This window comes from Amblyomma americanum, chromosome 1 (genome assembly GCF_052857255.1).
Source record: "Amblyomma americanum isolate KBUSLIRL-KWMA chromosome 1, ASM5285725v1, whole genome shotgun sequence".
NCBI classification, from domain to species: domain Eukaryota; kingdom Metazoa; phylum Arthropoda; class Arachnida; order Ixodida; family Ixodidae; genus Amblyomma; species Amblyomma americanum.
Genome location: NC_135497.1, coordinates 286,614,041 through 286,640,012, shown reverse-complemented (window position 1 = coordinate 286,640,012; position 25,972 = coordinate 286,614,041). Strand labels below are relative to the sequence as shown.

Below are 25,972 nucleotides of genomic sequence, written 5' to 3'. Positions count from 1 at the left end.
TGGTTGTGTAATCCGGGACTGTGACCGAAAAGCTCCACGAGAGAGACTCTGAGAAAATACCAACCCATGCCTTCCTGGCGACCCCAGACGCATCTTTAGCAATTACAGTATGCTGCGGGTACTGGCCAAGGTTATCCAAGAGGATTCCAGTTAATATCCCTGCAGGTAGATGCTTGGCATTTGGTGGGAAAATAAAATCCAAAGTGATATCCACAGGGGATTCTGCCCAACAAACTCTGCATACAAAACTGAGATCCACACCAATATTGGATAAAAGATTCTGAGTAAATACAACCTGAGGTAGGCCCACTCTTGGCCAATGAGGAGTGAGAGAAAGGGCTGGGTGGGAGACGAAAATAGGAGTAGCTACACCAGGAGGTGACTCAAATCCCCGCAAAAAAGTCCTGACAGTTAACAGGTGAAAACGAAAGTTAAGATCGGGAATACGAGCTTCCAAGTACAGAACTGCGGTGGAGACTGAGGGAGAGCTAGGCAGAGACGCAGCGCGCGCCTTTCTAGCAGCAGTAACGGATTCCCAAAAACCAATTTTCATTTTTTTCCGGAGCCCTCCACTACAGCACCTCTTTCTCTCTTTCTTCTTTCACTCCCACCTTCCTTCCTTCCCTTAGGGTGCGGTTCGGGTGTCCACTGAGATATGCGAGACAATTACTGCGCCGCATCATTTCCTCAAAACCAATTTACAATTAACAATGTTTTGCTTATGGTTTCTTCCTTTTTTCTTTGCTTCAACAGAGAGAGAGCGGGGCGGGAACGCGCAGCGCAGTGTCGTCTGATAGGATCAGTCGGTGTCGTGAGGTCACGTGCGGCGTTCGTGTGTGCGCCGTATTGGGGCATGCGAGCGATGCTTGGGAGAGAGCGAAAGCTGGAAAAACCAATAGAACAAGGCCACATTGGCTTCTTTTTTTTTCTGCAGTCTGTATTGCAGTGCGCGTTGCAGTAACTGTCTACGAAGACGAGAGGCCACACCGTCGCAGAACATGTTGCAGTAGCCGTGCATCGAGGAGCGTCTGTCGCGGATGTGGTTCGTTGCGTTTCTCGCTGGTAAGTGGCCGCTTTTGTATCGTACGTGTTCGGTGCTTTGGTACTGCTTTTAGGACCGCGCTGCACCATGTACGCAGAGAGAGTGCCGCGTTTCTGCCTGATAAGGCATGCAAGTGCGGGATGGAGTCGATCCATCTGTCCAGAGTAGTAAATTCATTGTCGTCGTGTGAGCAGCGCGCCACACGTCAAAAGATCTTGCTAAGAAGCGTCCCGGGAACCTAGCAGACCATTCATTTTTTTAGAAATGCGTTTTTGAGGGGCACATCGCTTTTCAGGTGTATGCGTCCTGGCAGAGCTGTAGAGTTTGCTGAAGGACCTCCGTAATCGGCTCTACCCTACTCAGGTCTAGGGTGCCTCGATGCGAGCGGTGCGCTACACCGAGGCACCTTACTGTAAAGCCGCTCAAAAAACTAGTTTATAAGCTAGTTAATTGGGGGCTTTAAATTACTGGGGCCTGTAGGGCAGCGGCTTCTGTGTATCGTGTGATGGTCTGAGTGTGCAAGTAAGGACACTTGTCCGTTTTCAGTGCATTTTAAGGTCCCCATGTGGCCGAAATTTTTGTGGTGACATCCACTACGGGACCTTTTTCTTCTTTTAAATTCTTTCACTCATATTCTGTTATGGGTGCGTACTTTGCCGTATTTTGTTGCCCCGTATACGCAGCAGGTAGTGTCACTACCAGCCTCTATGCACTGGTTGCGCTACTTTATTAGTAAGCACTCACGTGGCAGCAATGGTTGCCTATGACGCCTGCGTCGCTTCAACCGAAGTCCTCGCCATGTTGGCGCCTGAATTTATTTTCATGTTCGTTTTCTATCCGGTCGCGTCAAGCACACCAGGTGAGGCCTGTTAAGAACGAGGGCGCCAATAGCATTGGCAAACGCACAGCCATTTAATTCGTGTGACGAATTGCGAGATGATGAATATGTTAGCGCAAACCATACTTGCGTTGCCGCGCGGTGGCTTTTGACTGTGGCTATCCAGAAGGACTGAGCACGCCGGAAGCGTTTCGTTCGCGTTCCGAAGTGTTTGCTGGCGCCTGATGACCACCACGCCCGAGTTCAAACTCGGAACTCGGGCTCAGTACCCGAGCCTCCAAACCATGACGGCCGCTTTTCGATGGAGGCGGAACGCGAACAAATTGGAGGGACGCTTAAGCTTTGCCTTTAAGAGTGGAGCGCGACAGCGTGTTGCAGCGCTGCCAGGGTGTCCACGGAACGGCATTGCAAGGTGATAGCGTTCGTGGATTTTGCAGTATATGCTTTTGAGAAAAGAGGCGCATAACTTCCTCAATTTGTAGGTGGGCGCCACAATGAAAAAAAAATTGATTTTGGGGGAAAAGAAATGGCGCAGCATAAGTCTCACATATCGGCGGACACCTTAACCGTGCCGTAAGGGAAGAGAGTAAGGTGGTAGTGAGAGAAGAAAGGAAGAAAGTGGGGCCGCAGTAGAGGGCTCCGGAATAATTTCGACGACCTGGGTATCTTTAACGTGCACAGACATCGCACAGCACACGGGCTTCTTGGCGTCTCGCCTCTATCGAAACGCAGCCTCCGCGGTCGGGTTTGAACCCAGGAACTCCAGATCAGTAGCAGAGCGCCTAATCACTAAGCCACCGCGGCGGGGTAATAGGTGGACGCCACCAACTACTGTGCGTCGCCCGCTCACTTTCGGATCAAAATATTTTGCAGTTGTTGGGCGCAACAACGTGTGTGTTTGCAGGCGCCTCAGAGTTCACTCATCTGCCTTTCCCAGGCCCCGAGCTCGGGGGGGGGGGGAATACCGGCAATGGCTGTTGCCGTAGTAATGCTGAACTTATCGGAACCTCAGGCGATGCAATGCACACACTGTGCTCGAAGAACTTGGTGCAGGTTCCTGGATACTTCGGCCGAGTGCCCTAATCATTGAGCCACCGTTTCTGGTGCCTTTTCATTGGCTTCTGAGGCCTGCAAGTCATGTGAAAGGAGCAAGCAGCGCTGTCTGCTCGCGTCTGCTAACAGCCTCAGCGCACCGCGTTGTCACGACCCTTATTAATTCGAAAGCAATAATTGTTATGTCGTGTCAGCAAAAAGTAACCGCCAATTTTGTCCGCACAATTATGTCGTTCTGTGGAGATTAGTGAGCAAAAGTTAGATTGTGTTATAGTGCGTGTGTAGATCTAGAAATGGGAAAAGTTTGGTTGATGAATTATTAGTTAATTAAAATGATGAAAATAAATGATTTCTTTGAGGCAGGTTTTGTGCGACCGATTCAATGAAAAACGATGTAAATGCGTGAGATGGCTTACTTAGTACAAAAATAAAACAAAATAAATGAAAAATAACAAGAAACGAAAAATAAACACAAATAAAACAGAATTCCTAATGATAAAAATATTAGCTGCGGTTCAACTACTGCTGAATATAGTTAGAGAGCGAAAGCTGCAGTATATCGGGCAAGTAGACGCGGCTTGGCCTGTAACGTTGAGTGCGTTCAGCACACTAGACAGGCAACGCGCCTACACTGGCAGGTGGCGGTTAAATTAATGGTTGATCGCGTGAGGTTGTCACGCAATGAACGCTGCGGCTTAGTTGGTTTAGCTCGGCTATGCCAGGATATACGTAGCGAAAGGTAAGGCATGGCATGTTAGCGTTGGTTAATCTTGATTACAAGTCCAGGCTAGTCTGATTGTGTAGCTATGTTGTTATCGCATTAAGACGGCACAATGTGGTTGCGGCGCACGCGAGCTCTCGTTTTCAATCCTGCGACATGTTATCAGGCACGCGACGCAGCTGGCGAAGCGAGCGGAGGCGAGCGCAACGACGAGTTCCAGTTCGAAAAACTTTTATTTCCATCAGAAATGGAGGCCCTCTACTCCCTACCCATGGCGCGCAGGCCTAGGGGCAGAGGCCAGGGCCTCCGCGACTAGATGCAGGCAAAGAGTTGTTGGCTCTTCGCGGCCTCTGCCTCCAGATGGATGGCTTTCTTCTGGGTCGCGGGGTCCGCGCTTTGCAGAAGGGTTTCCCAGGCTTCTCTACTATCTATTCCTTCCCTCACCCCTGGGGAGCGTACACACTGCCAAATTATATGGTCGAGGCTCCCCCTCTTTCCACATTTTTTTACATTTATCTTCTATGTCCTCGTCATGTAGGACGTGTGACGCCCATACCGGGTTTATGAAATTTCCGGCCTGTAGCCTTCTCCAGGTTACTGCCTCTCTGTTCCCGAGCTCCTTGTCCGGAGGAGGGACAGTTCTTCTCTGCAGTCTGTAATTCTCTATGATTTCTGTGTATGTTTGTAGTCTCTGGTCTAGTTTCTTGCAATCTGGCGGTTCCGCTTCTGCTCGGAGGTAGAGATCGCGAGCTAGAAGGTGCGCCGCTTCATTGCCTGGTACTGACGTATGAGCTGGTGCCCGTATTAGGCTAATTTTTCTATTCATCTTTTTCCCCGTTGGAATCCGCACCGCTTCTGATGCGACTCTACCTCTTCCATAATGGTAGATGGCTGTTTTACTGTCACTTATTATATAGTTTGCCTCTGTTCCCACGCAAGCAAGCGCTATTGCTACCTCTTCTGTTACTTCCGAATTGCGGCTGCGTATCGTAGCTGCTGATATTGCTGTACCCTTGCCATCCACCACTGAGGCTACAGCTGCTCCCAGTCTACCGCTCGCCGCATCCGTGTATGCTACCGTCTCCTTAATCATTTCGTTGAAGCGTCTCATGAGGGCTTCGGTTCTCTTTTCCCTCCTCTCACTGTTGAAGGTGGGGTGCATGTTTCTCGGAAGTGGGTATATTCTGAGATGCTCCCTGACCTCCGGGATGTCTTGTTTTTGCTGCATGCCTCTGTCTGCTGCAATCCTACCATGCCTAAAATGGCTCTGCCTGTATAAGTCTGGCTAAGTCTTTCCTGCTGAGCTGTTCTGACCGCCTCGGCCGTTTCCTTCCGCGTGTTGTGTATCCCCATAGCTAGGAGTCTTTCCGTTGAGGTGCTTATGGGTATTCCTAATGCTCGTTTCTAGCACCTCCTAATTATTGAGTTCAACTTATCTCTTTCTGGGGCCCGGATGTTAAGGTATGGTGTAGCGTAGCTGAGTCGACTGATTATGTATGCTTGCACCAATTTTATTAGGCTCCTTTCATTGAGTCATACCAAACGGCGGCGGCGGCGGCGAGCCGCGCGGCGCGGTGTGACTTTATGCCAGATGACGCGGCGAGTGCGCAAAGCTCAATAACCGCCTCACATATCTCGGTGGACACCCGAACCGCGCCGTAAAGGAAGGGATCAAAGGGGGAGGGAAAGAAGAAAGAGAAAACTGAAAATTGAAAGTTACATGTTGAGGAAAGGCGCGGCGCTGTGCAGTCGGGGAACACCTGTGGCTCGGTGCTACTAGTGGTGAATGCGCAGTTGTGACAAGGAAGCGAGAGAGAGAAATGGGCAGTGGGTCGTCACTACTCCTCGAGTATGCGCAGCACGGCTCTAAAGGAATCGCGCAAAACTGCTCAACCTGCGGCCAATAAAGCTTTCGCTTAGAAGAAAAAAAATGATGGGTATTAGCTCAGCTAATCCAGCATACTCAAAGTGAAAGATATCGGCGTTCATAGTGTTCATTGGCGTTGGCGTTGATATTGTTCTAGATGGCGATCGCTTTGAGCAAAGGAAGGTCGCATAACTAGCTCACTGGATATGTGGACGCCTCATTCATGCATTGATTCGTGGTGAGAGAAAGATGCGGAATTAATGAATTAGCACTGACAGCGCTGTGCTGACATTCGGCACTGCAGCAATACCTGGGCCGCAGCGTTCATTTGGTGACCAATCTCTCGCGATCAACCATTAACTGCATGCGACCTCCCAGGGTTGCAGGGAGGGCGCACTGCCTATCCAGTGAGCGGAACGCCATCAAAGCAGGTTTTTGACACCAACGCCATGTACATGAAAGCGAGATTGAAGTCTCCACTGACACACGGAGCTGGTTGTGCGCCTTTCCTTTCGTGAAAATGAACAGCCTTTGCAAAGTTGTCAACGCAAATGAATTTTATGAACGGCGTAGGCTCACTTGTTTTGTTTGGTTTTTGAGGAAAAGAAATGGCACAGTAACGGTCTCACATATCTCGGTTGACACCCGAACCGTGCCGTGAGGTTAAGGGATAAAGGAGGGAGGAAAAAAGGACGAGAAAAATGAAAACTAAAAGTTGCATTTTGAGCAAAGGCGCGGCGCTGAGCAGTAGCGGAACACCTGTGGCTCGGTGTGACTAGGAAGCGAGAGAGAAAAGGCGACGGAGTCGGCGGCGGCCACTTGCGCCTTGCGTGACGTCACTCGCGCTCCGACATACGCCGGCTCGCGCGAAGCGCGGTGTTGACTAGCGTAGTGATGCTTTTCGCTTCAAAAATGTAGGGACAATGAGAGCAAAAGGAAATGCTGTGTTTGAAACAGGTTTTGTGTGACTGATTCGATTAAAAACGATGTAATTGCGTGAGAGGGCTTAATTTGTGAACGAAACTAAAAAAAAAACGCGTCATGCCCAGTGAGCCACGTTTCTCAACTCGTGAAACCACTGCGCGCAAATTGTGCACACTGAATTTCTGCGTCCGTAGCGCTCAGTGATTCTATATGGCCTGCTCTTTAGCCCATGTGTAATCAACACGAAAAAAGGTGCAGGTGTACCACTTGCTCACGTATACAATGCCCAAGATCCAAGGTTCAATGCCGGCCGCGGCGTCCGTGTTCCGATGGAGGCAAAACGGAAAAGGTGCCAGTGTGCTGTGTGACGTCTTGACAACAGCGTAGTACAAGGGTGTTTATTTTCTGATTTTTTTTGCAAGGCACCACGATTCAGTGCAGAATGGCTTGCGCGTTTGTCACGCGAAGCTTCTATGCATGGTGCAGTCCAACAGATGTTCAAGTTTTTGCCCTGACTCGCGCCTCTTTCGACACAGCTATAGCGCTACCTAATGAAACTTGCAGTTAGACATGTAATGAGGTATTTGCACTGTCCTGCCCAGCCTGCACTTACGAAGTTAACCGCTGGACAGAAAAATGGCGCCCGTGACATCACGTTAACACCTCCTACACCATTAAATCAAATTTAGTACATTGTTAACAACTGCAAGCAAAATGTTAGTAACTGCATCGTTACTAACTTTTCACTGCCTGATACTACCTAGGCACACACTCTTAAAAAAAGAAGTTAGTAAAAGGGTAGTAAAAAGGTAGTAAGTGCAGCAGTTACTAACTCGGACTGCGTTTTACTATTTACTACCCTCTTCAAGGTAGAGTTAGTAAACGTAGCCCTTGCTACCTTCTTACTAACTCTGATCGCGAGTAACTACCCAGTTGATAACCGCTCCTTTAGCCATAAAATAAACTCAAAGAATATGACTTATGCAGACTGTCGTGCAAATAAGTTGGTTTTTTCATTAAACATTTCTGCAGGGGCGTGCGGTTAGTTAGACTAAGCTGCTTCTACGATCTCAACTTCATAATTAACGCTGGTTTTTTAGCTCAACGGGTAAGAGCCACTAGCCCGTAATTGAGAGTCAGATTTACGGATTCTATAAGACTGAGAAAGATTTACCTGTGCAAGCCCAGTGCGCGTGTGTGATTCTTTTTTGTTTCTGTTTTTCTTGCATTCTGAACCTCTGTTTGTGCCCGGTAAAGTTGATGCCATCACCTCGCATAATTTGTACATGTAGTGCGCTATGAGCCTAAACCCAAGTGTGTGATTTACGGCGAGCACGCTCTGACAGCTCTGATTGGTTTCGGGGTTTAGTCAAACTGACTATGTAGCTTTTTTTTTCAGTATGCACAAATTAAGAAACATATGCGAAAGTTTCTATTCATTTTCTTAGTAAATACTACAAGCTTCCCGTTACTAACTGCGGGTAGCAGCCGTTACCAACTCAATGGATTAGTAACTGTAACTAATCTTCCAGTTTACTAACAGGGTAGTAACATACGTGGCAACGAGTTACTACCCCAAAGTTATTAAGCACTACTACCTTTTTTCTAAGAGCGTATGGTGGTCACTCTCAGGTTACCAGTTACTGGATTTTCTAGATCCTCCTTCGGGTAGGGGAATTAGAACGGGGTGGAGTGTATTTGGCAGGTGCTCCCGGGTCATTAAAGGATAGTATATAGCAGTTGTATCTTGCAAGTAAGAGAGTTGATGAAGGACGCTGCCAGTACACGCATCCGGGGTGGAAACTTATGAAAAGATTTGAAATAACGGCAGCGCAGCGACCTATGACAAGAAGATTGGTACAACGTGAAAAGGCAGGTATAGGGCAGAATGGGTGAGAGAACAGACTCCAGTTATTTTCATCCTTGTCGAAATCAAGAAGGAATGGGCGGGGAATGTAATGCGAAGAGAAGATAACCGATGGCCCGGTATGGTAAAAGAATGATTTCCAAGAGAAGGCAGGCGTAGCAGAAGGCGGCAGAAAGTTAGGTTTGCGGTTGAAATCAGGAATTTTTCGGTGGTAAGGTGCCCACAACTGCTTCAGGACGACATTAATTAGAGAGACATATGGCCTTTGTTCTGCTGTGAATGTAGTTTCGTTGATTATAGGGATACTGAGAAAGTAGCGACGTTCACCTTTTTCGGCTTTCTCCTAGAACATGTCCATCACTGCTTATGAGCGCCCCCCCATGAGGACCAGAACTCCTCGACGTATTTAAAAGACGCGAACTTTCCTCACTCTTTAGTGCTACAATTGTGATATCAGTTTTTAATGTAAAACTGTATTCAAGTCACTCGGTAATAACTGCGCAAATCGCTGGCGCAATCGACGCGACTGTTTCACGCGTGCGCTGGAAGCGTTCGTCCTTTTCTGGTGCTAAATGTGAAACAGGCCGCTAGCTGTGCGATGCATCACGTACACGCGTGCTCTGCCAATCACACACGCAGAGGGAGGGGTAAATTAAGGAGAGAGCGTGAAAGCAAGGAGGTTCACGGCGAGATGTGAGACTGACACTATGTACCCTCCGAGTGCCAGGAGGGTCCTTATTTAAATCTACTCTCTGCCGAAGCAGGAGTGAACACGGTATTTCTCCCCTCTGGCGGTATTAGGCGGAGTAAACGCCTGCTTAAGGGTGTACAGTAGCTGCTTTACTCTTTTTGTGCTCGTACAGACTTTTTATTGTCCATAGTGAACACGGCACCGTTCTTTTACAGGGCCACGTCCCCAGCCGTAAGGTTCCGCAGCGGTGGATTTTTCCTGCGGAGCTCCCCCCCCCCCCTCTGGCCGTAGTGGATTAGAGGTCGGAGCAGGTCGCCGAAGGTAGGTGCATGTCTATTGTCGCGTTTACATGAATACGAAGTAAACGCCTGTTTAAGAGAGAAAAGTAGCTGCTTTCCTCTTTTTATGCGCGACGGCGTTTTATAGTACATAGAGTACGGTGCCGTTATTTAACAGGGCCACGTCCCCAGCCGTAAGGTTCCACGGTGGAGGTGGATTTCGAGCTGTAGGTGTGTATTTCCTTCTCACAAAACGTCAGCAAGTGTTCGATACTTTTTTCCTTTTGCTCAACCGGTGTCCATCTCTCGTGCGTGCAGGAGCCGATCGCTAAGGTTTATTCCCTCAAGTAATGGTGACTTCTACAACCCGTCCATTACTTGCATATCGTGCGTAAATGGGAGGTCGCCTTGTGTTCGCTGCGTCGTGTCAGCCACAAAAGGTGTACGAGAACCTGCGTCGCGCCCCGCCGCGGTGGCTCAGTGGTTAGGGTGCTCGACTACTGATCCGGAGTTCCCGTTTTTATGGAGGAAAAATGCTAAGGCGCCCGTGTGCTGTGCAATGTCATTTCACGTTAAAGATCCCCAGGTGGTCGAAATTATTTCGGAGCCCTCCACTACGGCATCTCCTTCTTCCTTTCTTCTTGCACTCCCTTCCTTATCCCTTCCCTTACGGCGCGGTTCAGGTGTCCAACGATATATGAGACAGATACTGCGCCATTTCCTCCCCCCCCCCAAAAAAAACAATTATTAACCTGCGTCGCTGTGTGTTCCGCCAGCATCTTCTCATCTGATTTTAACTTGTTTTAAAGCGAAAGCTGTACTACGCCAGCCAGCGAGCCATTTCGGCTCGTCGTGCCGTATGCCGTATGTAGGCAGCGGCACATATAAACCGCATGCCGCATGCGGTGTCCGACGAACGACCTTGAGCCGCCGTTACCTAGCAACACCGCAGCTGCGCTCCAGCAGATGGCGCCGCCGTCGACGCCGCTCCCGTCGCCGCCCGCTCCACCAGATGTGCTCCGCTGGGGTAGAGGGAGAGAAGGTGTCGCCTCGCGGGGTATATATATATATATATATATATATATATATATATATATATGCGCTTCGCCACAGAGTATTTTAGTCCTGGAGAGCACGAATGAGACGCAGCAACGACAGAACGAAGCGAGGAAGAGAACGCTCTTAAGAGATACCAGAAGAACGCGCCGCACGGCTCGGCACGAGAAGCGTCGTAACGATGATGCGCCTAATAAAAGTCATGCCACGTCCCGGACTGACTCTTCAACTGCGGAAGAGGCCGGTCTGTGTTCTTGAAAGGGTCAGAATGAGACGCTGCGTAGACGACGTGCCGACGAAACGAAGCTTTCGCACTTCAACTAGGGTTAACCAGAGCTAAACAACAGCCAATGTTTTTTGACAACATATCCCCCAACCATGCGAAGTCACTTACTGTGCCTACCTTGGCTACACTCTAAACAGAAAGGAGTAGAAAGGGAGTAAGTTGTTCTCTTTGTCTGGTAACAACTTTATTCAAAAGTCCTGCAGGGTTTTCGTCGACGGGGCCTTAGGTCTTCCACATGCGGACGTCGAGGTGTTGCCTCGCCGTCGCCTCGCGGCCTGCTGGACGGCCCAGAGTTGGTCACCGAGACTGGGGCTGCGCAAGGCAGCGGCCCAGCGCGGCGGGAGGGTTCCGGAGTTAGCACCGTCAGGGTTTTTGCTACAGTCCCAGAGCATGTGGGGTAAAGTTACTATAGCAGTGTGGCAGACCTTGCATACATTCGCCGGGTATGTTCCGGGGTAGAGTATGGAATTGTGCCGAGTTGGGTACGTGAGCGTCTGCAGTTGTCTGAGGGCCATCGCGTCCGCCCTGTCCAGCTTGTCATTGGGCGGAGGGAAGGTTCGGCGGGCCAGGCAGAGGGCCTTGGTAATTTCGTTGTATGTGGTCAAACAGTCTTTGGTGCTGCCCCATGGACGACGGTCGCCGGCGTGGTTCGCGAGCTCGCGCGCCTTGGCGTGTGCCGTCTCGTTTCGGTTGCGATATGTGTTCGATACTGCTCCCATGTGCGCCGGGAACCACTAGATTCTGGTTTGAAAAGCTTCCTCCAACTGGAATTTTCGATTGCTCAGGATTCGGGCCGCTGTCTGTGAGACCCATCCTTTGGCGAAGTATTTGACCGTTTGTCGCGAGTCGCAGAGAACTGTGGTGCACGTCGGATCCGTGAGGGCGAGGGCCACCGCCGCTTCCTCCGCTTCTTCTGCGCGCTCGCACGCTCTCACGCTACACTTGCCGTTATGCGCGTTTCGCCACTGGAATCGACGACCGCAACCGCGAATCGCGAGCGTTCTGCGTATTCCGCGGCGTCAACGTACCTTGTCCCCGTTTCGTCTCCGTGGCTGTGTAGGAAAGCTATGGCCCTGGCCACTCTTCTTCCCCGGTTGTGTTCTGGGTGGACGTTTCGTGGAATCGGGTCGACTCTTAAAGTTTGTCTGATCGCGTCCGGAACAGCGACTTTCTGGCCTTGTGCATGGTAACGCATGCTGACACTTTCCATGATCTGGCGTCCTGCTCTCGTGCCCGCTAATCTTTCTAGTTGTGAGGTGCGCTGCGCCTCGGCGATTTCGGTAAACGTGTTGTGAAGCCCGAGCTGGAGCAAGCGTTGCGTGCTGGTGGGCTCGGCTACTCCCCCCCACCCCCTTTATAAGGGTGTGCACTAGAGGACAGATCCGTTTTACTCGCTTATTCATGTTTAGATTGTATAGCATCTTACAGGACCAAAAGGCAGTACCCATCGCAATGTAATATTGCTACTGACGCTGTAAAGTGCAAAGAAAAGGCCGGCCGAAACATTTATTCATCCCATCCTGACTGGGCTTCCGCTCTTCGGCTTTCCGATTACAGCGCAGTTTCTGTCGCAGAATTTCTGGCCATGTTCTGCATGGTCATCAGAGAGTTATCTGCTGAGCAGTGTAGCGTCATTGTTAAGTCTGATCCCCTTTCACATTGTACAGCCCTGACATCTCCAAACCGGGAAAATTCACATGAATGAGATGACGGACTTGCTCGCGTCTTCTTTCTTGAGCAGGACTGTACTGAACTTGCTTTCCTTTACGGCTGGGAGCCCTTCCCCTTCCAAGAAATTCTGTGTTTAAAGTGCAGGAGAAATTTTGAGTCAGTGCCTTTCTCATCACTGGTGTGAGATGATCTGACCAGCTTCCGATAAGACATTCCTCCCTAAAAATTCTACCTTCATAGATCTGGGTGTTCTTTCTGCAATGAACCTGAAACTTTGGACCGTTTCCTCCTTTCTTGCCGCCGATTTGCCTCCTTCCGAAAAGTTTCCTTGAGGATACTTTTTTCAAAAATGCTTTCTCTGAAAATTAGTTTTTGGGGAAAGGAAATTGCGCAGGATCTGTCTCACATATCGGCCGACACCTGAACCGTGTCGTAGGAGAAGGGATAAAGGAGGGACTGAGATTAGAAAGGAAGAAAGAGGTGCCGTAGTGGAGGGCTTCGGAATAATTTCGACCAGCTGGGGATCGTTAACGTGCACTGACATTGCACAGCACACGGGCGCCTTAGCGTTTCGCCTCCATCGAAACGCAGCCGCCACGTTCGGGTTCGAACCCGGGAACTCCGGATCAGTAGCCGAGCGCACTATCCACTGAGCCACCGCGGCGGGTCACGAGTTCATTTTTCTTCCCCTGGAATGATTACCTGCTACAGGGGCGCCGATCACGCTGAACTTGTGTGTGTGTGTTATGCTTATTTTCTTTACTCGTCGTTTTTTCTGTCAATCTAAGCTCATGTTATGTTTTTTTGTATTTATTTGTACTGGAATCGCTGCTCCTTTTTTAACTGTTTTCTTTTCTCTGCCTAAAGCCTGCCCGGTAATACCAGACTGAATTCCTTTCGTGGCCTGTCCCTCTCGTGTGGGTATATGTCAGTCACCAACAACAACAGCGTCGCCATAGTGCTCGCTGGACTGTTCTGGGTATAGACCTCCTTCACCCCGCGACGTCACGAAGATGCGGTGGCGCTGATGTCAGCAGCGGCTTTCGCATGGCAGGCAAAAGAGGTTCGCCTGCCCGTGCTTACCGCATCTGCCGGCGGCTGCATCAAGCCTGTGCACTGCAGAAGCAGCATGTATTGACCAGCTTCGTCACTGTTGGATCCGCGTAGTAGCATAAAAGGAAATTTAAATTAGCCTCGATAGGTTTCTCGCACATAAATACCGCATTAGGAAACTGGCTAACATGCATTGGGACACGGTAGTATAGCGCGATGTCTGGGAGTCGATCGGCACTGCCATTGTATGTACTTAATAGCATGCAAGTTACTGCGTTCATTCACCTGAACAACAAGATAGTAGGCTCATGATTGCGCAGGGAAAAAAAAGCACATATGTAGCTGCACACGTATTTATCACCTTGAGCCGGTGTGCACGGGGCGCCGGCAGGTTCACTCGCCCCCAAGGAAAGCGTTCTTTTGTTAAAAGCACAGCATATTTTAATGGCGCGTTTTGTGGCATTTAATATGTACTTTAAACCGTTTCTTGATATAACGACGTAATTATTTGATTCGATTAGAAAGAAGTCTGGTAAGTTGTGTCAATCTTGCGCGGTCGCGTTGGCGCGCTTAGAATAGCGTACCTTAAGTGTGCTAAACGCCAAATGCTTTTTCATTGCATCATGCATGTGTCATGTTTCATGAGGTAGTACATGATCGCGAAGCTTGTTTGGAAAGAAGCAGCCGCAGACGCGCTACTGACAGACACGTGGCGAGATTGAGAGGGGACGCGGCAATGAAAAGTGCTTTCGTTATTCATGCATGCGATATGTAACTAACCTTGGTGCAAATATGAAATTGCTACGCCAATTTCAGTAATGCCTTTTATTTTTAGCTATAACTGGTGCAGTTCTGGCTAATTGTAATTAACACCCTCGTCAGGTCACCCCAAGGTCTTAAATAATTGAGTAGATAGTGCGGATTTCTTCTTTATGCCAGCATGTACACAAAGCCCTGTTCTGTATGATGACGCGATTAGTTCTTTTTCTAGATGATCAGTACTTATGCATGCAGAGTTACATGAAAACGTTTCTTAGAAAGAATAACTAACATAGTACTGCACGTGTAGGAAAAAAAATCGGGAGATTTAATACGCTCCTCAACGTCTGAGGAAAAGTTTGCGACAAATGGGATCATTTATTTTCATGCGTTACGGAATTACGAAGGTGAGTGATGCCAATCGCAGAAAATGTTAAAGGTCAGAAAACAAACCTTAAAGTTTATTCCTTCATTTATGGCCTCTTTGCTTTCGCTTTGGTCAAATAAATGTGCCACTGAACTCAAAGAACGCCTCAAAGAAATCAAAGAAATTACCTCACAATTTTCGACGACCACACATCAAAAAAGAGTAATTTATAAGTTTGTACTGAATATTTTGCTATAATTTTTCGTCACGAAACAAGACTCAAGGGCTAGGAAAGAAAATAATTCCAGAAATCAAAGTTTTTCACCAAATCGCCCAGTTTAACAGGGGGACAAGTCGGCCTGGCTGGTGCGTGGTCATGACGCTAAAAACAGCGCTTAAGCGAGACAGAGGAGATCGGGGACACGACGCTGTCCCCACTTTTCGCACAGCGCGACACATGTGTCAACAGACGGTGAGCGCACGCACTTCCCCTCACTACTGGCCCGAAGTAAAATCATTCCGGCTAATGCAGAGTGTCAAAACTTATTTTATTCAATGCCTATAGCGTATAAATCAACGGCAGAAACGCTTTATACATGTTTACTACTAACCATATATACAATACACAGTGGCAAACTATTTCTCTGAATACCCCACACGTGGCCAACGCGAGCTCGTGTACTTCGAGAAATTACTAAGTTGCAAGCATCAACCATAGCTGTGATTCGCAGAAACCGGAAACGCGCCTACAACCCTTGAAAACTCGCGCTCAACACCTCTCCGCGACGCCACTCCCCGACCTTTTGCCTACCACGAGCCCGCTAGCTACTGCAGCGCCACCTCGTTTGTTTGCAAACATGCAGGAGGTCTATACCTGGCTGGCGCTTTCACGCCGGAACCTGTTTTCGACAGCCCAGAAAGCGGCGTTTCGACATCTCCCTCGCGCGATGCAAAGGGGTCGCCTAAACCGATCTCTAGCAGAACGAACATGTGCACGGCAGGGAGACGGCTCCGTATTCTATACAACCATAATGTAGCGATTCTTCGGCAGACTCATCAATTCGGCCTATCAGATCCTGCATTGTCACGCCTTGGAGCACTCGACAGATTTGTCAGCAGTAGGTGTAACACTCGGGTAGAGCGTATGGGGAGAGCTCTGAAAGGTTTCCATGGTTCAAATGAGTGCAGGATGAGTAGTAGATTGTTCTTTAGGTTCTCTTGTACTGACTTCGGCTTCTATCTTGTGTTGCAGCGTCCGCTGCCGAATGAATGCGCCGGAGTTTAATGACGACGACGCCGTTCTCCGATCCATCTTGGAGCATGTGAAGACGATAGTGCAGAAGGAGAACAGCGGCGTACCATCATCCGTGTCCAGAGACAGCTCGCGCGGCTGCCGGCCAGGACATTCGGACGGTTCGACTCGCCAGTGGCCACGATTCGCTTGGCCACTTACAAGTTTCCAGGAGAGATATGCGTGGAACCGGATGGAGGAGTCTATGCCTGCACCTCCAGTGCGCCTCGTGCACATCTCTTGACACATGCGCAGCAGAACAGTTCCTCGGCCAAAGTGGTGACTGAGGGTCGAATAACAGCCGTCAATGAGAGGAACCGCGGTTTCATCGTGACTCACCACCCCGACCGTTACAGTGTCCATTTTACTTTTAGCGGCACCACACGGCGGCCCGCCGGTTCCGGAGGCCGAAGATAGGCGATCTCGTCGAAATAGATTCAGCGTGGGGCCCTGTGCGGTCTAACTGCAGATACAAAGCGAAGGTCGTGCGCAATGTAGACGCCAAAAAGACACCGGCAGAAGCGACAGAGCCGCGTGACCCCGACGACAAGCAGGTAATCGCCGATCGGGTGGGAATGGTCTCATTCATCCGACCTGGCCACGGTGTAATCAAGTTCGGGGAGAGACGACGAGCGCTCCTTATTCAACAGACGAAGCGTGCCTACATCTCTGCTCTCGTGCGGAGAAACGCTGGTGGACGCCTTCTGAGTGGGGCAGAAGGTATGTTTTGAGGCGCAGCCGTACTTGAAGGGTAACGGCCTCTGCAAATGGTATGCGACGGCAGTACGCACTTTGCTGCGCGGAAGTGCCCCCACTGTCTTCGACAACGGTGACCAGGCGTGTAGTGCTGCATCGCGTACTGCGAACGAACAGCGGAGTAAAAGGCCGGAGCTTCCAGGCACCGGTGTTGCAAGCAAGCCAACTCGGTCGTGCTGCGGGGATGGTGCTGAGAGTGCCACAGCAATGCAGCGCCCAAACGGCGCCGCAAGCCAGGGGCTCAGCGTTGAAGCGCAACCGTAAGTATGTTTTCAAATCATTGGTTCTTCAGTCCTCTCATGTACTGCGGCGTCAGAAATATAAGCCCAGCCTAGCTGTAAACAGGAAATTTATCCACAGGTCTTGAGTTTTAACGCGAGGACGTTAAAGAGCTCGTGGTGCGGAAAAGGCGACGGCTGCCACAACTCCCGCGCGTCGTACGGCGCAGTAGCTCTCAGATCTTGACATCTCTGTGGACGCCTCAACCCCGCGAAAACATGTTTTGAGGAAATAAAACGCTATCGATGAAATGAAAGGGCGAAGTACAGCTCTCACATCTCGACATCTCGGTGGACACCTCAACCCTGCGAAAGCATGTTTTGAGGAAAGAAAATGTTAGTGAAGAAAGGAAAGGGGAAAAAGCTCTCAGATCTCGACAGCTTGGTGGACACCTCATCTCCGCGAAAGCATGTGTTTTGAGGAAAGAAAACGTTATTAACGAAAGGAAAGGGCACAGAAGCTCTGAGATCTCGACATCTATTACCTTTTGCTTCCACATTTGGCGGACACTTTTTCGCCTGGTAATGCTTTTGCAATAATAATGCCACTAAGAAAATTACACAGCTCAGGACCAACCAGCTTTATTATAAAAGAAGGGATTTCATCGTTCCCTGGAGCGGTATTTTTTAGACTAGAAGTTACCAGAATGACTTCGTCTGGAGCAGCAAGGCGTAAGTGAAAAGAATGAGAGCATCGACGAGGGCCACGGAATCTGCTTGGAGGCGAGGAACCTCAGCGCGATAAGGAATTAAATGCATTAGCAAAGTCGGTTTGATTAGTAAAGTACTCTCGTCATCAGAAACTTCTGCTATGCTTGTTTTGTTTTAAGCTATATTCAAGAATTCCTTATTTGTTACCCCATTCTTACGAGTATTATTTCCATTTCTAAGTATATCATTTTGGTAGTACACTTGTTTAGAGCGGTTAAGTTCGCCGGAGACAATATCAGAGTATCGTTGAAACTACTTTTTTAGGTGAACGTTAAGTGGCTGTGTTCATACCTTTCTGAGGTTATTTTTTATTTATACAGCTTAGAAGGCTTTTGGTGATCCACGGGTTCCGGGGAAGTGAATTTCGGGGAACTTAATGATGCGCAAGAGGTAATTATTTCTTTGAGCTTCGCGGGATATTTACTGAACCGCAGCAGTGGCGGATGTTCCTTGTAGTATACTCTCCTAGTTATAGTCTGAATTACTATCTCAATAAATCGCTTTCTATCAAATGATTGCTTGTAGCGTTTCTTGGGGGTCGCGTTATTGGGTCATTCGGTTAACAGGAAAATTGGGCGACGGTCCGTGTTATCGAAGTTGATGACTCCTACGATCTGAGGAGTAATAACATTTTGTAATACATGATCAATGAGGGTGCTAGAGCCTTGATGAGCAATGCGCGCACGTGACGCTAATAATGGCTCCAATCCATGGCCGACGAGCAGTTTATGTATAACGAACAAAATTTATCAGAATTGTCTGTTGTGTCGATATTAACGTCAGCTAAGATGACGATGTTCTTGTTTTCACGATTAAAATTTTAGAGGTTCACTTCTAGTCGATGGCAAAAGTGCTCGTGTGATGCGGAATGTGAGCGATAGATAATACCATGGTGTCTCTGTGCGGAGCAAAAATGTATTTGTCAAATTCTATAGCCTTACACTAATTCGCACTTCTCTGTCTGAAACGTGATGTTGTGACGGCGTTTGTAGGATATATGTTTTGAAATAAAGATTGCAGATCCACCGGGCCAACAAGTTGACCTATGATAGTATTCATTTTGATAGCCGGGAAAAGCAAATAGCCTATCACCATCGGCAGATAGCCATGTCTCAGAAAGACAAATGAGTGAAAAGGCGTAATCAGCTAGCGTTAAAATGTTTACCAAGTCGTCGTAATGTCTTGATATACTGGAAGAATTCAAATGGATAATAGACTTATGGGTATCAGCTGAATTGACGAGAAAGCTTTTAAGGTGATCTAGTGAGTAGTGCATGATGATTATCGATGTGTGGTGCACGGTTTACGTGAAGGCAGACATATCATCAAGTCCAGAGATACGCTAGACGTCGCTTTCCTTGATTTTCCTTGCCTTGATGTGGACACTGTGTACCCACATAATAATAATAATAATAATAATAATAATAATAATAATAATAATAATAATAATAATAATAATAATAATAATAATAATAATAATAATAATAATAATAATAATAATAATAATAATAATAATAATAATAATAATAATAATAATCAATCAATCTTTATTTTTTCGGTGCCCAGGAACAACCCAAAGGTCTTGGTGCTGGTACACCATTCACACGCACAAAATGTACGTTTATTTCACTACAAAGGAAGACACTCAGGGGAGGTAATGCAGCAGTCAAGGCGATAGAAAAAAAAGACATAAACTAGGCGCGACAGCAAGCATGAAACAAAAAAGCGAGAGCAAGGAAACAGCGAGAACAGCGGTAAATGAAAACAGCTAGAACAGGCAACAGACATATAAATAACTAATAAAACAATAAACAAAGAGAATGAACACAAGAACGACCGATAACAGCCAAGTACAGCATATATCAAATTACAAACAAGAATAAAGCCAATACTAATATGAACGAATAAGAGATCTCTGAAATACAAGCTAGAAATACAATCATACACAATAAGAAATGTAATTAGTGAACGCGTTACAGACAATCAGGCGTGAGTACACAGTATTAAAGAAATAATATTAATGAAAAGAAGTACACGTGATGTACAATTAAGGAGAGAAAAAAACAATGTAATACCGGTGCAAACGCACAAGTGTAGTAAAGACAAAATGCATGAAAGGGGAAGTTATGTATGAGAAAAAGAGTGCTCAAAGTGGAACGTCACGGACATTCAATATAAAGGAAGGGAGAGAATTTTCGAATATATCAAGGTGAGGACAAAGAGAATTAAACAACTTTTGCATTCTGTCCAGAGCGGAGAGGGAGTGCAGGAGCGCAGAAACTTGAAATGGTCTGAATTCCCTTATGCTCTTTCGCGGTACACGCAAAAGGATACGCGCTAGGAGCTGAGGGCATAGAATGTGACCATGAAGAAGTTTATACAAGATAATAATAATAATAATAATATTAATAATAATAATAATAATAATAATAATAATAATAATAATAATAGGTTTTTGGGGGAAAGGAAATGGCGCAGTATCTGTCTCATATATATCGTTGGACACCTGAACCGCGCCGTAAGGGAAGGGATAAAGGAGGGAGTGAAAGAAGAAAGGAAGAAGAGGTGCCGTAGTGGAGGGCTCCACTCCTACCACTCCACCGCGCCTACCGCTCCACTCCAATTCCGCAGGTGGAGTCGGTTAAATACCCAGGTGTTACTTATGACCAAAATTTGGACTGGCGACACCATATTAAGAATAATGTTATTAAAGGGGAACGTGCACTGGGCCGTTTGACCCGAGTCGGCAATAAAAAGTTTTGCATGCGTCGTGACACGCTACTGTTGCTCTATAAGGCTTATATGAGACCGATTCTGGAATTTGGTTGCCCCTTGTTCTCTGGTAGCGCGAACTACAAGCTGCAGCCATTAGCCTTACTGGAAAGGCGTGCCCTACGGCTATGCCTCGGGCTCCCAAAATCAGCTTCCAACGCTGTCCTTTATCTGGAAGCCCGTATCCCCAACCTCTATTCCCGCTTCCAACTTCTAACAGTACGTACTTTCCTCAAGTCTTTTGACCCGGCCCCAGGTGTTAGTATTCCAATTTTTGTATCCCAACCACACCTTTTTTGACTAATCACTGGCCACGTTATCAGCTTTCGCAAGTTAGGTTCACGCAGAATCTGTTAGCTCCGCTTCAGCTTGATCTGATCTCCTTGCAACGAGTTGCTGACACGCAGGCTGATCCCGTCTTCTATTACGACTTTATTTTCCCGTCCCATGCGAAGCATATGCCCGCACATACCCTAAATGGTCTTCTTTCTGAACACCTACAGAATTTTCCACATCATACTGTTATCTCCACTGATGCCTCTGGCAGCTGTGAGAAGGCGGCGATTGGCATATATTCGCAGGAACTAGCTTGGAGCTACTCCGTTCGTATCCCTGATTATACTCCTATATTCTTCGCAGAGTTTTTGGCCATTGGTTTGGCTCTTCTCAAAATTCCCAGACATGTCGCACGGGTTCTTATTCTTACAGACTGCCTTTCAGTTATTGTCTCTCTCCAAAACTCGGAAAAATCTTTCTTGACTCGTTCACTTAGGTTTTTTGTTCCGAGCACAGTGCGTGAGATCCGTTTGGTCTGGGTACCTGGGCATTCAGGCGTCTATTTTAACGAGGTGGCTGATTTATTGGCAAGGTCAGCTCTCAGCGCACCTGTAATATATCCCGTCCCTCACCTCATTCTGTTAGCAGCTTCACGTTTCCAGCGGTTCCAACATATTTCAGCCACTTTGAGTGATCCGTTGCTCAATACCGTGGACTTTCAACACCTAAAGTACCCATGGAATATCCGGTGGTGCAAATAAAGGCTTTGTGAAGTGTCCATGACGCTCCTGCGATGTAGAATCCCTCACTTAAACTTGTACTTATGCAGGTGCGGGTTCGCCGCGACAAACCTTTGTGTATCATGTGGGCAAGTTGAATCAATCGATCATTTTCTCCTCTCTTGCCGGCGGTTCGCGGTTCAGAGAAAGCAATATCTGGAGGTTCCTCTTTCGAGACTAGGACTTCCTCTGTCTCTTACAGTTCTTCTATCGTTCGGTGCGAGTGCCAAGGAATTCCCGTTAAGCAGTGTATGCGGCTACCTTCACGATTACTTAAGTGCAACTGATCGATTATCTTGTTAGCTATATACAAAATTCTTTCGCATGTCCAAAAAAGGCTAGATTGATTCTATTCCGGATGACTCATACCTCTTGAATTCATTTTATTTTTCCAATTTTTTTTATCTTGATTCAGTCTTCTGACGTTTCCTTCACCGCGCAAATGCTTCATTGGCATTCTACTCTATACCTTGGCCAATCCGCCCCACGTGGGTATGTGCCATATTACTTGAGGAGAAGAAGAAGAAGAAGAAGAGGGCTCTGGAATAATTTCGACCACCTGGGGATCTTTAACGTGCACTGACTCACATCGCACAGCACACGGGCGCCTTAGCGTTTTTCCTCCATGAAAACGCAGCCTCCGCGGTCGGGTTCAAGCCCGGGAACTCCGGATCAGTAGTCGAGCGCCCTAATTACTGAGCCACCACGGCGGGTGTGTACCCACACAAACTCCCGGTTTTTTTTCTTGTTCAGAGCGAGTGCTTTGCCAAGCAGACGTTCGTTCTGTGTGGTTAGGTGATCGTTCACGTAGATGGGCTTGTCATCGTTGTGATGCGTGCTTTTCTTGCTTTGGCAATAAATTCTGCCTTCTTGGCTGGGGAAAAAGAAATAATTGGCGGTGTGTTAGTCCTGGTCAACACTTGTTGAATTGCGAAGCCTTCGTTTCCTCGCCACGTCGTCCACGCAGCGACTCATTCTAACGCTCTCGAGAACTCAAACCCGTCTCTTCCGCAGTTGAAGAGTCACTCCGGGACGTGGCGCACCTTTTCTGGCTGCATCTTCGTTACGACGCTCCTCGAGTCGTGCGGCGTGTTCTTCCGGCGTCTGTTGAGCGCGTCGTCTCTTCCTCGCTTCGTTCTGTCGTTGTTGCGTCTCTTGAGCGCTCTCTATAACTACAATACACCGAGGCGAAGTGCGCGCGCGCTCGCGCACGCACGCACGCACGCACACACACACACACACGCGCGCGCACACACACACACGCACGCACGCACGCACACACACACGCGCGCGCACACACACACACACACACACACGCACGCACGCACGCACGCACACGCACACACGCACACACGCACGCACACGCACACACGCACGCACACACGCACACGCGCACACACGCACGCACACACGCACACGCACGCACACACGCACACGCGCACCCGCACGCACACACGCACACGCACGCACACACGCACACGCACACGCACACGCACACGCAGACACAGACACAGACACAGGCGCACGCGCACGCACGCACGCGCACACACACTCGCAACACTCGATGCGACCTCTCAACTTACGAGCCACACAAACACTCACACACACACATACAAACACGCACACACACTTGCAGTTTCGTACATTCTTGTTGACACGATTATAGAGTTTCTCGGAGCTCCGTTCCAAACGATGTGCGAAGTATCAAGTGCTGAGGAATGATTTATGCAGTGGTCGGTTGAAACTGTTTTAGACGGGCGTCGCGACATCAGAAGGTGGGGGGCGGCTGTGATTTCAGAACGCACTGTCTTACGCAGTTTAGCTAAAATTAGCTCGCCCGTTCAATCCTAGCACCTAATTCTTAGTCACTTCATCGTTCGAGAGCTGAAGGAAAGCGAATCTGTTATGTTGGCTGCTGACCCTGTCTCTCAGGGTGCGACCAGGGCTGACACCACCCATTCTGCATTCTACATCGTCTTTTGCGCGGCAGTTTCGTTCGCTGCCATGCATGCGACTCAGATTTTCAAGCCAGGTTTTGCGTGGATGGCGCTCGCAGTGTTGTGAGAACTTTGTGGTAAATTTTGTGCACTTTTTGACTTCCAGCGAGTGTCACACGTCATCCAGCTTTGTGCCCGGCTGTACACAAGGCAACAGAAACGACGCCACCGGTCATCATTTTTTCCCACTGCCTCGCAATGACAGCCAGTAAGTGAGTTTTCAAACTTGCTGCGACACAAAATTTACCACAATATCGAGCTCTGTGCACAGTTTTATCACAATGCAGCGGTTGAGGCGGGAAAATTTTTAAAAGTCTTCGCGATAAAATGCAGAATATACTGCAAAAAATAATATAACAGGCAAGATGAAATTTCTACTCCAGAGAGCTAGCTGCAGGCCATCTTATAATTCCCAAGGCTGTCGTCAAGAAGATGGTGGCTGATTCGGCAATGGGTACATGCTGTACAAGCAGCTGTTGAAAACTGCAGCTTCTGCCTGTGACCTAGAGAGAAATCTGAAGGAACTAAATATTTAAATATCGGTGCAAGTGTAATTGCAAATCTTGATGGAGAAGAGGCGAAGTAATAAAATGTTCACCATGGTCAACTTCCGCGAGGTAGAAGAGAAAGGAGGAGAAGGAATTTAACGGAACAGGAGAGGTCTGCCTGGTTATCGGCCTGGCATGCTACTCCAGGAAAGAGAAAGGTCCTGACATTGAAGGCAGCTAGAGGAAGTTAGACCGAGGAACTCGAAGAACACTGGTTACCGGCTTTTTTAACGCCTGATGTCATCACAATGCACAGCGTCATCACAATGCACAGCTCGATGCTTGTGCACTGAAACAGTGCTGTCATAACATCCGATGGTGTAAAGTGCTATAACCGACGAAAAGAACACAGTGAGAAACTAATGTGCTTGGATGTGATGTTACACACAACACGTAATAGAAGCACTCCTCATTTATTGTGTTGTTGTTCGTCTCTACCTCGCAAGTGTACCTTTGTGCCCTGAAAGTATCGTGGTATTTTCACTATGTACCAACACCAGCTAGGCCTTATTGTTTGATCACTCCGAAAAAAATGAATTTTTCTTCTGGTATGGGCGCGGCACTGCCTATCTTTCACTTCTAACTGCATAGATGTTCTTTGCTAAGGTTAAATCAATCCATGAAATATAAATGGTGGTTGAGTTGCATTGGTGAAAGGGTGTTCCCATTGTTTACACGCGGCTTATCATCGATCATGTAGTTTAGATGCTTGTTTTGTGTTTTTTCTTAATGAAAACGAGTACTTATTTGTATGCTCTGTTCGTGATGTCAAAAGAGATTTACACTTTAAGTATTTCTTATTTTTAATGTTCTACTTTTTATATATTTATTTTATATATTTTTAAAGAATTATATATTTCTATTTTTCTATTTATATTTTTAAAATTTTTATTAAAATTTTCTTTGCATTACGAATGCTTTATGATCAGTATGATATACGATTTCTATGCTGTAGGGCACTTTTCTAACTCGGATTAGCATCCAATTTTAGCCTGGCGCTTTTTGCTGACGCCGACGACACGAAAATTTCCTTGGACGGTAGAGGTTACAGATTCGCTGTAAACTTCATTGGTCCACCGAGAAAAAGCCGCCAAATCCTCGGTAGTGACACGCAGGCCTGGGACGCGGGTACGGGATGCTCCGCAGCGAGACTTCCCAGGCTTCTCTACTGCTGATGCTTAAGCCTTAAAATTTCCTTGGATGGTAGAGGTATATAGATTCATTGGTCCACCGAGAAAAAGCCGCCAAATTCCCGGTAGTGACATGCAGGCCTGGGACGCGGGTAGGGGATGCTCCGCAGCGAGACTTCCAAGGCTTCTCTACAGCCGATGTTTGAGCCGGCGGCCGGGGAATCGGCGCATTCCCAAATTATTCTACGGCCGATCGGTAGTAGAGAGGGAATGTTCTCGACTCCGATGATTTTTTGGAAAGGAACGGCGCATAACTGGCTGCCTGGGTCAGTGGACGCCTCAACCGCGTGTTGAGGTACGTGGCGGTGCTGAGAGAGATGTGGGCTGCATGCATGAGCACTGACAACGTTGTGGCATACACATGGCACGGCAGCAACAGTCGCAGCGTTCATTAGGACACCAACCTCTTGCGATCAACCATTAATTGAACTGCTACCTGGGAGGGTGGCAGGGTGTGCGTACTGCCTATCTAGTGCGCGGAACACACTCAACGTTACAGACGCCAAGCCGCGTCTAGATTTCCGATACACCACAGCTTTTGCTCTCTAACCAAGTTAAGCAGTCGTTGACCCGCAGCTAATTTTTTGAAGCGAAAAGCTTCACTACGACAGCTTTTCTAGCCGTCAGCGGGGCCACAAGTTTGACCTTGAATGTAGACAGAGGTCAGTGTGGCCGCTAGTTTCACTTTGAAATCTTGGGTTCGACCAAAAGCCGCCTGGTCAGGTATGTTCATGGCGTAAATTGCCGACCAGTCGCTTAAAAAATGACGTTTCGTTGAAAAATGACGTTGAACTAGGCCCTCGTAAGCTGGGGCAGAAACTTCGTTTTTTTGATGATTGGTCGGCGCTTTAATTTCCGCCATATTTCGCCTTGAATGTAGGTAGAGGTCAAACCATGAGAA

The 25,972-nt window shown here is 48.0% G+C and overlaps 1 long non-coding RNA gene across 1 annotated transcript in view; it reads left to right on the top strand.

Annotated features, from left to right (window-relative positions):
- The first annotated feature begins 987 nt into the window (after positions 1–987).
- Positions 988–25,972, top strand: part of LOC144097761 (uncharacterized) — a 133,365-nt gene continuing 108,380 nt past the window's right edge. The window contains exons 1-3 of the long non-coding RNA XR_013307094.1: positions 988–1,062; positions 9,219–9,324; positions 9,460–9,512. This is a non-coding gene — a long non-coding RNA (uncharacterized LOC144097761). The remainder of the gene's footprint in view (positions 1,063–9,218; positions 9,325–9,459; positions 9,513–25,972) is intronic.